Here is a 12,714-nt window from a genome sequence, read left to right as displayed (position 1 = left end):
GGAGTAATCCTGCACTTTCATCTTCTTTAAGAAATCCTCAGCTTCTTCTTCTGACACAGGTTTCTTTATTGCAGCTGGATTGGGTCTTCTCAACTCCGCCGGAGCAAAACACCGTCCTGATCGAGTCAGTCCCTGCGCCTCACAACTATTCTCCTCCACTTGTTGTCCCTTGTACATCACCACTGCCTTCTCATACTTCCAAGGCACAGCCTTGCTATCAATCATTGGTGTTTGGACTACTGGTTTTATGATGACCAGTTCCCTGCAGACCCCTTTCACAACAACCACGGGTGTAGATGATGCTCCCGTTATTACCAACTTGGCTGGTTCTGGTTTCCTTGTAGCGGCAGATGGATTCTTCCCCAATATCACCACTGGCTTGACATCTTCCCCCTTCAACTGTACCCCTGCTTCCTCATTGATCGATTTTTCTTTTGGAGTGGCACGGATCATCATCACTGTCTGTGGGGGTTTCTTCGGCTCCCCTACTTCGTGCACAAGCTCGATCATGTGGGCTTCAGGGTGCTTTGGCAATGGGTTCTGGTTAATGTTAGGTGCCTCCGGTGCCTGTACCTCGATCTTGTTGGTATCAATAAGATCTTGTATTGCATGTTTCAGCCTCCAACATTTCTCGGTATCATGTCCGGGAGCTCCCGAACAATACTCACATCTTACCGAGTGATCCATGTTTTGGGGTAAGGGATTTGGTAATCTAGGCTCAACAGTATTTAATAAACCCAACTGCCTCAATTTGTGGAACAAGGCAATATAAGTTTCCCCCAACTCAGTAAAAGTTCTTTGCCTCTGCAATCTTTCATTTCTGGCGGCCGGATTTCCCCTGAAACCCATCCCTGGAGGGTTCCTGTAGGCTCTTGGTGGTGGATAGGTGTTTTGTGGTGGTGGGTATGTGTTATGTGGAGGTGGGTATGTACTGTGGGGAACCGGCGCGCGCCATTGTGGGCGAACCGGAGGTTGGGTGTATGTCTGGGCTTGATGGACGGTGAAATGTTGTTCTTGTGGTTGGTAGTAGGGTTGTGGAGGGTAATTTGGAATGTGTGGGTAGTTTAGACGATGGGGTCTGGGTTGGTAATGAGGGGAAGGACCTCTAGATCTGGACCAATTGTCGGCCTCTAATGTCGTGACCTCCTCTCTCCTTTTCTTCCCTAGCGCACCTCCCGTGCCGCTCTGAATGGCCTGAGTTGTTGCCTTAATTGCCGAATAACTCAGGATCTTATTAGACTTAAGTCCCTCTTCTATCATACCTCCCATTTTCACAACTTCATTAAATGATTTGCCAACTGACGTCACCAAGTGACCAAAGTAAGTTGGCTCGAGAGTTTGTAAGAAGTAATCCACCATTTCTCCTTCTCTCATTGGGGGATCAACTCTGGCTGCCTGTTCTCTCCATCGGAACCCAAATTCCCGGAAGCTCTCTCCGGGTTTCTTCTCGAGCTTTAGCAATGTGAGACGGTCTGGGACTATCTCAAGGTTGTATTGGAAATGTCCTGCGAAAGCCTGTGCCAAGTCATCCCAGGTGTACCACCTGCTCGGATCTTGTCTTGTATACCACTCTAACGCCGACCCGCTCAAACTCTGGCCAAAGTAAGCTATTAATAGCTCATCTTTGCCCCCTGCTCCCCTCATTTTGCTACAAAAACCTCGTAGATGTGCCATAGGATCACCATGCCCTTCGTATAAATCGAACTTGGGCATTTTGAACCCTGCTGGTAATTGAACGTCAGGGAAAGGGCATAGATCCTTGTAAGCCACGCTGACTTGGTTACCTAACCCGTGTATGTTCCTGAAGGATTGCTCCAGGCTTTTAAATTTCCGCATCACCTCGTCCTGCTCTGGGCTCTTAGCCGGCTTTTCAATCTCCGCCGGGACCTCAAAGTGGGGATTATAGGTATGTGGCTCGGGTGCTTTGAATGTGAGTTCAGGGGGGTAGTATTGTGTATCGTGAGCCTGAAACAATGGCTCACTAGATGATCTGTGCAATGGGGCTGGGGGAGGTGCCACAAAGACGGGAACATTTGGTGGAGGAGGGTTTTGAGTGGGTGGTGGAGCTTGGGAATCATAAGCCTCTCTTCCCTGATAATAATGATGGCTTGGGAAACTTGTTGAAGGACCGGGAGAAGGGTATTCCGGCGTGTGTGTTGGTTGGAGGGTAGGAGTAACGGGTAGTTCTTGCCCCTTCTGGGCTCTAGCTAAGGCTATCTGCATTTCATTCATTTCTAGCCTCATTTTTTCCATTTTCTCCAGGGCTTCTTTCAGCATCTGATTGGCCGTTTTTTCTGACTCAACGCTGTTGTCTGACCCAGTCATGCTTTCTGGTATAGGACCTTTTGATCTTGTCTGATAATGGTACGGTGCCAGTACGCTCTAACAACTAACTGATATTGATTGGAAAAACAACAAACTTGTCAGTGGTAGAGTCTTAACAGATATTGTAATTGCACGTTAGGGGGATGCAATGCTCCTAGGCAGTTAATCATTTCTAACATGCTTTTGCTCCGACCGCATGCATCATCCCGGCTTATTTTTGCTCTGACAAATATATATTCTTCCTCTTTTTTTTCTTTTTTTCTTTTTAATTACGGTCGAATCCTATAGAGATTGCCTACGTATCGTGACCCCGCACGAATCAGACCAAGCGTAGTTCGTGCCATAAGACCAAATATTTTTTTTTTATATTACTCAAAAATAATGCTATTACAAGCCATCACAGAAAAAACAAAAAATACAGACTTTATATATATATATATATATATATATATATATATTTTTTTTTTTTTTTTTTTTTTTTTTTTTTGAGAATGTTTGAAGAAAAGGAAAAAACATATGGGTAGACAACAGACTCGAAAAACAAACAAGTGCAAGATTGAACTAGGGATACATTAAAGCTTTGAATTTTGGTGCCCGCGAGGCATCATTCGGCCTTTCCGCGGGCTTGGGGGCCAGGCTTCTTTGCAAGCTTTTTAGTTCCTCCATGATCTGATGGACATAGCCCATGATTGAGGCAAATAGGACATCACGAGGCATCTCTTCACATGTTAGGCACTTTGTGGTGATATAGCGCCCTATATCATTGATCCTACCCCTGATTCTATCCCTCTCTATGCACAGTTGTTCTATCCGTTGATTCTTTAGTCCCAATATTCGAGTATTGTCAATGAGCTGCTCTTGGAACCTCTCCATTTGTTCTTCCATCCGGGCTATCGACTCATGGTAGTGTTCTCTATATGTTCTAGCATCCTGGGCTTGTTTGAGGACCCGATTATTGAGAATGGTGTTTATCTCTCTCAATGTCGCAACACTCATTTCGTAGTCCCTTTTTACTTGCCATAGGTGCTCTCTCCGTGATGTTGTAACTGTAGCCCATCTGACCCGCATTCTTGTTATACAAGCCTGGGATCTCTCCAAGTCTTCTCGGCTTTGGCTGACTTGATTTCTCAATTCCGCTATCAACCTTTCATCAGATAGACGTTTCTGTCGGTCGCTATCACTCTTACTGACTCGGCGAATTCGGGCTTTCAGTGCCTGGTTTTCTTTGGCTAATTTGTTCTTCTCACCCTGCTCTGAGGCTACTTGAACGTTGTTTTCAAACATAAGCCTTTCAATTTGTCGCTTCAGCTGCCCGATTTCAACCCGGTAGCCTTCCTCTCTCACTAACCAGCCCCACTGTTCCTGCGAATCATCCGTAAATTGTTGGACGTGAGCTCTTTTGGCAGGCCTCTGACGAATCTGGAACCTTTTCCCGAACCAAACATCGTATTTTGGGTCTACCTCACCCTTAGCCAGCTCTCGAACCATAGTCTTGGGTTCAAGGAATCTACATTCGTGCCACAACTTTCTAATTTTTCCTTCGGGGAACACGACTCCTGGACTCAACTCAATGGCGTGCTTGCTTAGATCCTCATCAGTGGGAATTACCTGAAATCTTCCTAGTTGGCGCAGTACCCGATGAGGAGCATATGGTTGGATGCTACGAAGTCCCATTAAAAGAACATGACATTCCTCGGCCGCCATGTATATTACCTCAGTATCATTCAACCACCCAAATGCCCATTCAACTTGGTCGGCTGTTGTTGACCTCAATTGTGCAAGCCATGCTTCGACGCCTTCGGGAAATATGACGCCTGTCATTCGTTTCTCAAAGCCGCTAATGCAGTTTTTCTCAGTCAACCCGTGGTTCATGTATCCCACTCGGTGATGGAGGTGTTCTTGCATCCACAGCTGGAGTAACAGATTGCATCCCTGAAAGAACTTGCCTCCTTCTCGGCATATAGTTAAAGCTCGGTAGATTTCAGACAAAATCAAAGGAACCACAGTACTGTCGGTTCTTTTGATTGCAACATCGGCCATCCCTACAAGGCCTATCTCTATTTTTTTATCTTTGCGGGGACAGACCACAACTCCCAGAAATGCTGTGATAAATGCCAAAGTACGTCTTGCTTCCCACTTGATTCTGTTCCCAGTGTGAATTAATCCGAGGTTTGGTTCTTCCAAACCCTGAGGAATTCCGTACCGTTGATACAAGAATTGGAGAGTACAACATCCCTTCGACAAATCATCATTCTGTACCTTCCGACTAATGCTTAGCAAATCCAAGAACGCGTGCGGAGATACTGGTCTTGGTGAAAGTAAATACTGCCCTCTTAGTTTCCCATTCAACCCCGCATATCCGGCGACTTCCTCTAGTGTAGGTGAAAGTTCAAAGTCAGCAAAACGAAACACGTTGCGGGTTGGGTCCCAGAACGGTATTAGAGCCTCGATGATATCTGTCCTTGGCTTGATATTCAACAGATCGACAAAACCTCCCAAAACTCTTTCCACTATCTTTATACTATCCTTTCCCATATCATTCCACCACATGTGGAGTTGCGAAGGGACCTCGCTACACACTGAGAATGGTTCATTTTGACTTGTGCTCATCCTGCACATTTATTATAGTGATTAAAGAAGGAAAAACTTTTATTTGACTTAAAAACTATCTATATTCTAAAGAAATATTTTTTGGATTTTAATAATTTTTAATTTTCTTGAAAAAAACTTTTAAGGAGAAAGGAAATATTTTTGAACCAATATTCTGAATTTATGAAAGAAATACTACAGAAAAAATATTTTTGAATTTTATTTTGAATATCTTTTAAACAAATAATTGGGATTTTGAGATTAAAAGGAAATATATATTTTTTTTAAAAAAAAATTGAGGTCTAAAAGAAAAACTTTCTAAAGAAGTGAGTAATGTTAAATATTTTTGGATTTTTTTTTTGAATATGGTGAGCCGAAACCAAAGAGGTTTGCCTCTGATCTCACATCCGGTGAGAATCATACCCGCGTAGTTCAGGCTATAAACTAACTAATTTTTTTTTTTTTTTTTTTGAAAACAAACAAATTTTTCCTCTTCCTTTTATATATAAAAAAAACTATTTTCATTTTTCATTTTTTTTTAAATAAAGCAAATTAAAATAAAAGACTTATTCCTACACACTTTCTGCTTTCTAGGCAAACCAACAATTCTAAAAGTAAAAATATATATATGTTTTTTTTTAAAAAAAAATTCGGCAGTACTTCGACAGTACTTGGACACTGATTTTTTCTAAATTAATCAAATAACTTTTCACTTGCTATTTTTATTTTATTTTATTTTTTACACTCCCGAGACTCAGAAGCCGGTCAACATGCAAGACCGAGCAAATAAATGCACATAAAACAAATAAGATGCATCAGGATGGTCATTTTCATTTTTGGTGCACCTGTCCTAGACAGACCCAACCCCTGTGTTGAGCCTCCAAAGTCAGATGCACGTGATGCAAACAAACGTTCCTACTAGGGATCCGACATGTGGTTTTGTTATACTAGGTTCAGAACCTGGGTGTTTGTTCTAGACCTGGCTTACCCGAGCGGACAGCTCGAGCCGAGGGGGGGTAGCGTACCGGGAATACAGAAGCTTCACCGGCTTAGCAACTTGTCCGAACCTCGTTCTAAATTGGGATTTGACACTATACAGAAAAGAAGTCGTACGAAGTACACCCTTCTTCATGATTTAGAAGACTCAGAGAGGAGATGGGTTTCGGCACAGTTTATACACAGTTCACGTAATATCAAAGCGGTAAAAGCAGCATTTAGCACATTAGGCTCAATCATGTAAAAATCAGATAAAACCAAATATAACAATTTATATGAGCTCGAATTTCTAACCCTGAACCACTGGTTCTGGGTTAAGTCCCCAGCAGAGTCGCCAGAGCTGTCACACCTCCTTTTTCCGGCACCGCGAGGTGCGTAGGGAGTTTTTTTCCAATTAAAGGACAGTCGAAACGGGATTGGTTTAATTATTTCAGAGTCGCCACTTGGGAGATTTAGGGTGTCCCAAGTCACCAATTTTAATCCCGAATCGAGGAAAAGAATGACTCTATATTACAGTCTGCGTACCAGAAATCTGGATAAGGAATTCTGTTAACCCGGGAGAAGGTGTTAGGCATTCCCGAGTTCCGTGGTTCTAGCACGGTCGCTCAACTGTTATATTCGGCTTATTTATCTGATTTTTAATACAATTATGAACCATGTGCAAATTTTATCTTTTACCGCTTTATTATTATAATTATTATTTTTTTAGGAATGTGAACATCGCTTAAAACATATCTTTGGATTGTGTCACATGAAATGCACCCACAATACGAAACATATTTTATTTGATGTTTTAGGATTTAGATTTGGGTCGCATGAAATGCGCATCCGAGTTTAAGAAGGTAAAATTAATTAAATCGCGCCTAAAGAGTCTAACGCGTCATTATCTTTGGGGAAGGAAGTGAAATTCACTAAACAATCCATCCCAAATTCTAAGTAATTTTTTTTTAATAATTAAATAAATAAATGAGATTGGAGAATCCTATAAATTTTGTATTATTTACATCTATTTATTTTTAGCGATATCCTTTAATAATATCCTTTAATGACTACATTTTTATTATTACTAAGTTTTTTATACATATAAAATCAATATCTACATTCTTGAAAATGACATATTAAATAGAAGAGAAAAACAAATATTAACAGAAAGTAATAAAATTATAATCATAAATACAACATGGAATTATCGAAAAGTAAAAAAATAAAAAAAAACTAATTATCCCATAGTTGGATTAAAATTCAAATTATTAGTAAGACTTAAGCTTATTGAAACTAATTATTTACAAATACTGAAAATTGAAAGAAATAAAAATAAAAACTTGAGTACTAAATCATATTTCCAAAAATTTAAACAATTTAACATTAACTAACTTTGTTTTAATTCATCATGTCCTAATACTTGTTTGCAAACTAATTCATGTTATAACTGAAATTGACTACATGATTCGGATTAACTTATCGTTGACGAAAAACCTTCTGAATAAGGAACTTAGTTAATTTTTGCCAAACTGATTCAATAACGCCATTTTTACGTTATTTCTTCTATTTTTTTTTATTAAACAGTTTTAATTAATAATCAGGCTTAAATATATTTCCTAATAATCTGGTAAAGGCGTTATTTAATATGTCGCTATAATATGCCTAGTTATGCCGATGACAGTGATTTACAGAATAATAATACATGAATAACCTAAATACAATACAAAAATTAAATTAAACTAAATTAAAAATTTAACACTCCATTCTTCATTTCAGCTTACAAAATGCCAAAATTACAGTTGTGTACCTGATATTGTCAATATAAGAAGAAGAAAGTCAGCAACGTAATACGTAACACAGCAACAGCAACAATAACCAGCAATAACCAGTCAACGAAAATCCCAGTGACAGCTTTGAAAAATTCAAAATAAAATCCAGGAATGCCGAAAATAATGGACAGAAACCAAAGGAAATTTTCAGATTTTTGAAAGGCTAGTTAATCTTCAACCCTTAATTTCTACACCTGTATACCAGAATATTTCTCAGGTGTGTACTACTTTCTCTTCTAATTTTCAAATTTTTTTTTTCTTTGTATGTTTTTTCTTTTCTTGAGAGTTTCAATGTTTTTTTTTCGGAATAAATGTTCAGCTTTTTTTTTCAATCTCTTTTTTTCTGTCTGTATTTCTTCTCCCTTTTGTGTTCAAGACTTCACATATATATATCACATCCCATAAATCAATTAAAATCAATCCCTTTCTCTACCAAACCCATTATCTTCCCACTCATCCCCATTACATTAAATAAATATATCACACCACCCCATTATATTTTGTCTCCCATGCTTTATTTAAAATAATGCAAGATTCCCCTTTAATTTAAATCTTGTCCCCCCTTTATATTAAATAATCATATCACAACCCACCCCATTTCATTTTGTCCCCCATGCTTCAAATAAATAATTACAAAAATGTACAATTCCTAAACTACCCCTTCCGACCTTACTGAAATTACCAAACTACCCCTGAACGTATTACAAATTTACCAAACTAACCATCAGCTATAACACATTAATTAATCAAACTTAACCAAAATATAGACAATATGATCAATTTCTAACAATGTTCAAACAACAACATGAACACGGATGAACATCATAACAACAATATCATATGAACATGATTTTAACAACATTTCAACAACAAATCACATGAACACAAATTGAACAACCAAGAACAACCAAAATTTGATTGAACAATATTTTTGGCAACAACAAACCTATTTTTCGGATTTAAACAACAACAACAATCAAACAAGTATATTTAGATTCTTAAATTCAATAATATTGAACTTAACATCAACTCTAACAACATTACAACAAACAATTCTTATATTAAACTTTAAACAAGATTATGAGAACAATTCAAGCAATAATCATAAATGGTAAACAAGAAATCAAACTATACAAAATTCGGATTCAAGATCATCCAAACAAAGTAGGAACATGAATGAATCTACTTTAACAACAATAACAAACAAGCTTTATTCAACTTCGAATTAAACTTAAACAAAACAAATAAACATATTCAAATTACTAATCTTCAAATAATCAATTAATCTTTTTTAAATTAAATCCAACAAAATTATAACAAATATGCATGATCCAAAAATTAAAACCAAAACATAACTTCACATTAAATCACTGAATTAAAAACGAACTTCAAACAAGATGAAACACGAATTAAATCTATATTAACAACAATCAACGGATTTAAACGATTTAAGCTAACACTTTTCTATATTAAAACTAAATCTTCTCAAACTGAAAAAATAATTTAATTGAATCTTCAATTCAAATCTATCAACAATATAATTAAACTAACCATTTTTATCTAAAAATAAATATGAAAAATGAAACAAACTTATACTAATTTCAAATCTGAAAATATCAAACAAATTATGGATGAAAATAAACTTAGAACAACTAACCGTAAATGACCAATGACGAACATCGAACGAACTCTAAACGAAACCAACGAAACTTGGACATAAACGGACTTGAAGACGACGAAGCAACAAGCATCAGTGAAAGATGAAGAAAACGCAGCAGCGACGAGCAAGCTCGTCCATGGTCAGCCGCGATGGAGCAGCTGCGAAGAAGAAAACGGGCAGCAGTGGCAGCAGCAGCGGCAACACGGCATCGGCAGCAGCAATCCGGCAGCGAAGACGCACAAGTAGGGGAAGCCATGGATGACGCAGCAGTTCGTTTGGTTTCTTGGACGGAGAAGATGGAAGTAGAAGGGTCATTTGGTCGTAGCAAAACAGAAAAACGAAATGGAGGAGGAGTAGCCATGAACGTCGAGCTCAAGCTCGAGCTTGACGAAGAACGAAGGAGGAGGAGTAGGCATGAACGTTGGTGAAGCTAAAAGCGCAGCTGGGTTGTCCATGGTGAGGATGAAGGGCAGCCATGGGAGGTGGGGTTTGGAAAGTTTGAAGAAGAAGAAGCAAAGGGAGGGGGGGGGGGCGGATGTGTTCTTTAGGTTTTTTTAGGGTTTTTGTTTTTTTTTTTCTTTTGTTTTGTTTTGTTTTTGTTTTTGTTTTGTAAAAATGAAAGACAAAAGGGGGTTTGGGTCTTTTGGGTTATGGACTGGGTCGACCCAGTTCGAAATGGACTGGTTGTAGGGAAGATTGGGCCATTTTTTGGGCTTGTGGCTTAAATTTGAAGAAAAGGCCCAATTCCGACTTTCTTTATATTTTCGCTCTTTTTTCTTCTTTTATTTCTCTAAAACTACATTATAAAAAATACTTAAACTATTATTAAGAATTAAATTAAGTTAAAAAAAGCGCAAATTAACTCCCAATAACAATTAACGCACAATTAAGTAATAGTTTAGCATAAAATTGTATATTTGGACATTAAATGCTAAAAATGCAAACGATGCTTATTTTTGTAATTTTTAATTTTTTGTAAACAAATTTAATTAGTAACAATTATAGAATTAAATCCTACATGCAAATGTGACATATTTTTGTATTTTTTATTAATTTAGCAAATAAACATGCATAAACAAATACAAATAATTATTCAAAATGTCACAAAATATCACAAAAATGGCACACCAAGAAAAATTATTTTATTTTTTGAATTTTTTGGGAGTAATTCTCATATAGGGCAAAAATCACGTGCTTACAACATTCACTCTTCTATGTTTTCCTATTTGGACACTTTGCGTCCAAGTCCCTAGTTAGGCATATCAGTATTTGTATAGAGTTGAGCTCTCATTTGCTTCTTCATGAAATGAAACGTAACTATTTTCTGCTTCTTCTTAGTTGTTCCTCTTTAAATTACTACAATTTCCTTAGTTTTCAGAATTAATTACAATAATGGTATCAGAGCGGAGTCCTTGTACCCTGGAGTTCAACCATGTCTTCCGAATTTAAAGAGGTTTTGAATAGGTTGGATAGAATGGCTACTGATGTAGCTAACTTTGGGTTTGTCAAAGTCAGCTAGAGAATGTTTATGAGCAGGCTTTTCGTGAACTCAAAGAGTTTTTAGAGGGTGGATGGAGCTCCGGAAGAGACAAACAACCAGCCCAGACGGGAAACGGATGAGAAGAGATCTATGCTCCTACAAAAGGACCCTTGAGACTCCCAGGTACCGAGAATCGACCCTCTACTAGTCGCTCTACCTTACAATCTGCACGTACTTCATCCCTATCTGTAACCCTCACACCACCAGTGAACTTATCTCCAAATAGTCAAAATCGACCAGTCCCCAAACCAATTTCCACTCAAATTCCACAAAACCAAACCTATTTTCAGTTGATTCTAGCAAAAATGCAAACCCCACACTTTTAGCATGCTTTACCCTCACCTCCAAATATTTTTTTCATCACAGATACCCCCCAACCATATACCCTTCAAACGCCCAAAACCCTTACTATATGAACCCTCAGCTCTATTACTCTTCACACCCTCAAAACTTTCATCCTTAGTAACCCCAGAATTACTATATCCCTAATTCAATTTACCCTTTGTCCCCAACCCAAAATCCCCAATCACTTACACACTTGATGAAAATTGATTTCCCTAGATTCTGTGGGAAGGGTTTTCGTGACTGGTGGTATAGGCTGAATAATTTTTTTTCTTTGGATGAGATTCAACCTCACCAGAATGTCACAGTTGCCTCTATTCACTTTGATGATATAGTGATTCAATGGCACCAAGCTTACATGAGAAGTAGGCAACACCTGCCCCCTCCTAGTTGGGAAAAGTATTTGCTTGCTTTAGCGGATAGGTTTGGGCCTGAATATGATGATCCAATGGAGGAGCTGGTTAAGTTGCGAAAAATTGGGAGTGTATTGGCTTTTCAGGAGGTTTTTGATCGAGCCATAACTAAGCTGCACCTTGATCCTAACCATGCGATTAGTATCTTCCTGAATGAGCTAAAACTTGAGTTGAGTGATGTTGTTAGGAATAGACCATATTCTCTTCCACAAGCCTACAACTTAGCAAGATTGCAGGAATCTATTTTTCTTTCCCAGTCCAAGGCTTTGAGAAGTTTTTTCCTTAAATTATCCACAGGCGTTTCCTCGAACTTCAAGCAATGCAGCTGTCCCTAACAACCTCAAACTCTATGATAGGGTATCACATGTGCTCAAACCTAATTATGCGGTGCCGGATAGAAATAAGAGGAGAAGATTAACTACTGCTGAAATGAATGACAAACGAGCAAGAGGACTTTGTATCTTTTGTGATGAGAAGTTCGAACAAGGGCATGTGTGTAAAGATATGAAGCATTTATTCTCATTGGAGTTAGAGGAAGAGGAAGAAGTACATGAAATCAATGAGGAGGAGAATGATGCAGAGGGACCAATTGAAAATTGTGAAATCTCTCTGCAGGGTCTAAATAGAACCATAGGTTACACATCCATTCAACTAATTGACTATAATTAGTAGAGAGCTATTAACATTTTAATAGATGGAGGTTCTACTTATAACTATGTTGACTGTGATTTTGCTGTCAAGATGAGATGACAGATAGAAACATGTAGACCACAGAATGTAAGTGTAGCAGATGACAGTACTGTGTAAGTATCATAGATATGTAGGGGAATTGAATGGCTGATGAAGGGAGCAGTTTACACCGCCGACTTCTTGTTGTTTCCAGTAGGGTCCAGTGATATGGTATTAGAAGTCCAGTGGTTGTGTGAGCTTGGAGACATCAAGTTCAATTATAGGATAACTCTCTATGGAGTTTGAGTATCAGGGAAAGATGCTTAGAGTGCAAGGCATTACCCCCACTCTGAAGGAAGTGGATGCCAA

The sequence above is a fragment of the Nicotiana sylvestris genome, chromosome 11, assembly GCF_000393655.2.
Source record: "Nicotiana sylvestris chromosome 11, ASM39365v2, whole genome shotgun sequence".
NCBI lineage: Eukaryota > Viridiplantae > Streptophyta > Magnoliopsida > Solanales > Solanaceae > Nicotiana > Nicotiana sylvestris.
The sequence above is the reverse complement of the archived record's forward strand: the minus strand, read 5'-3'. Positions refer to the sequence as shown.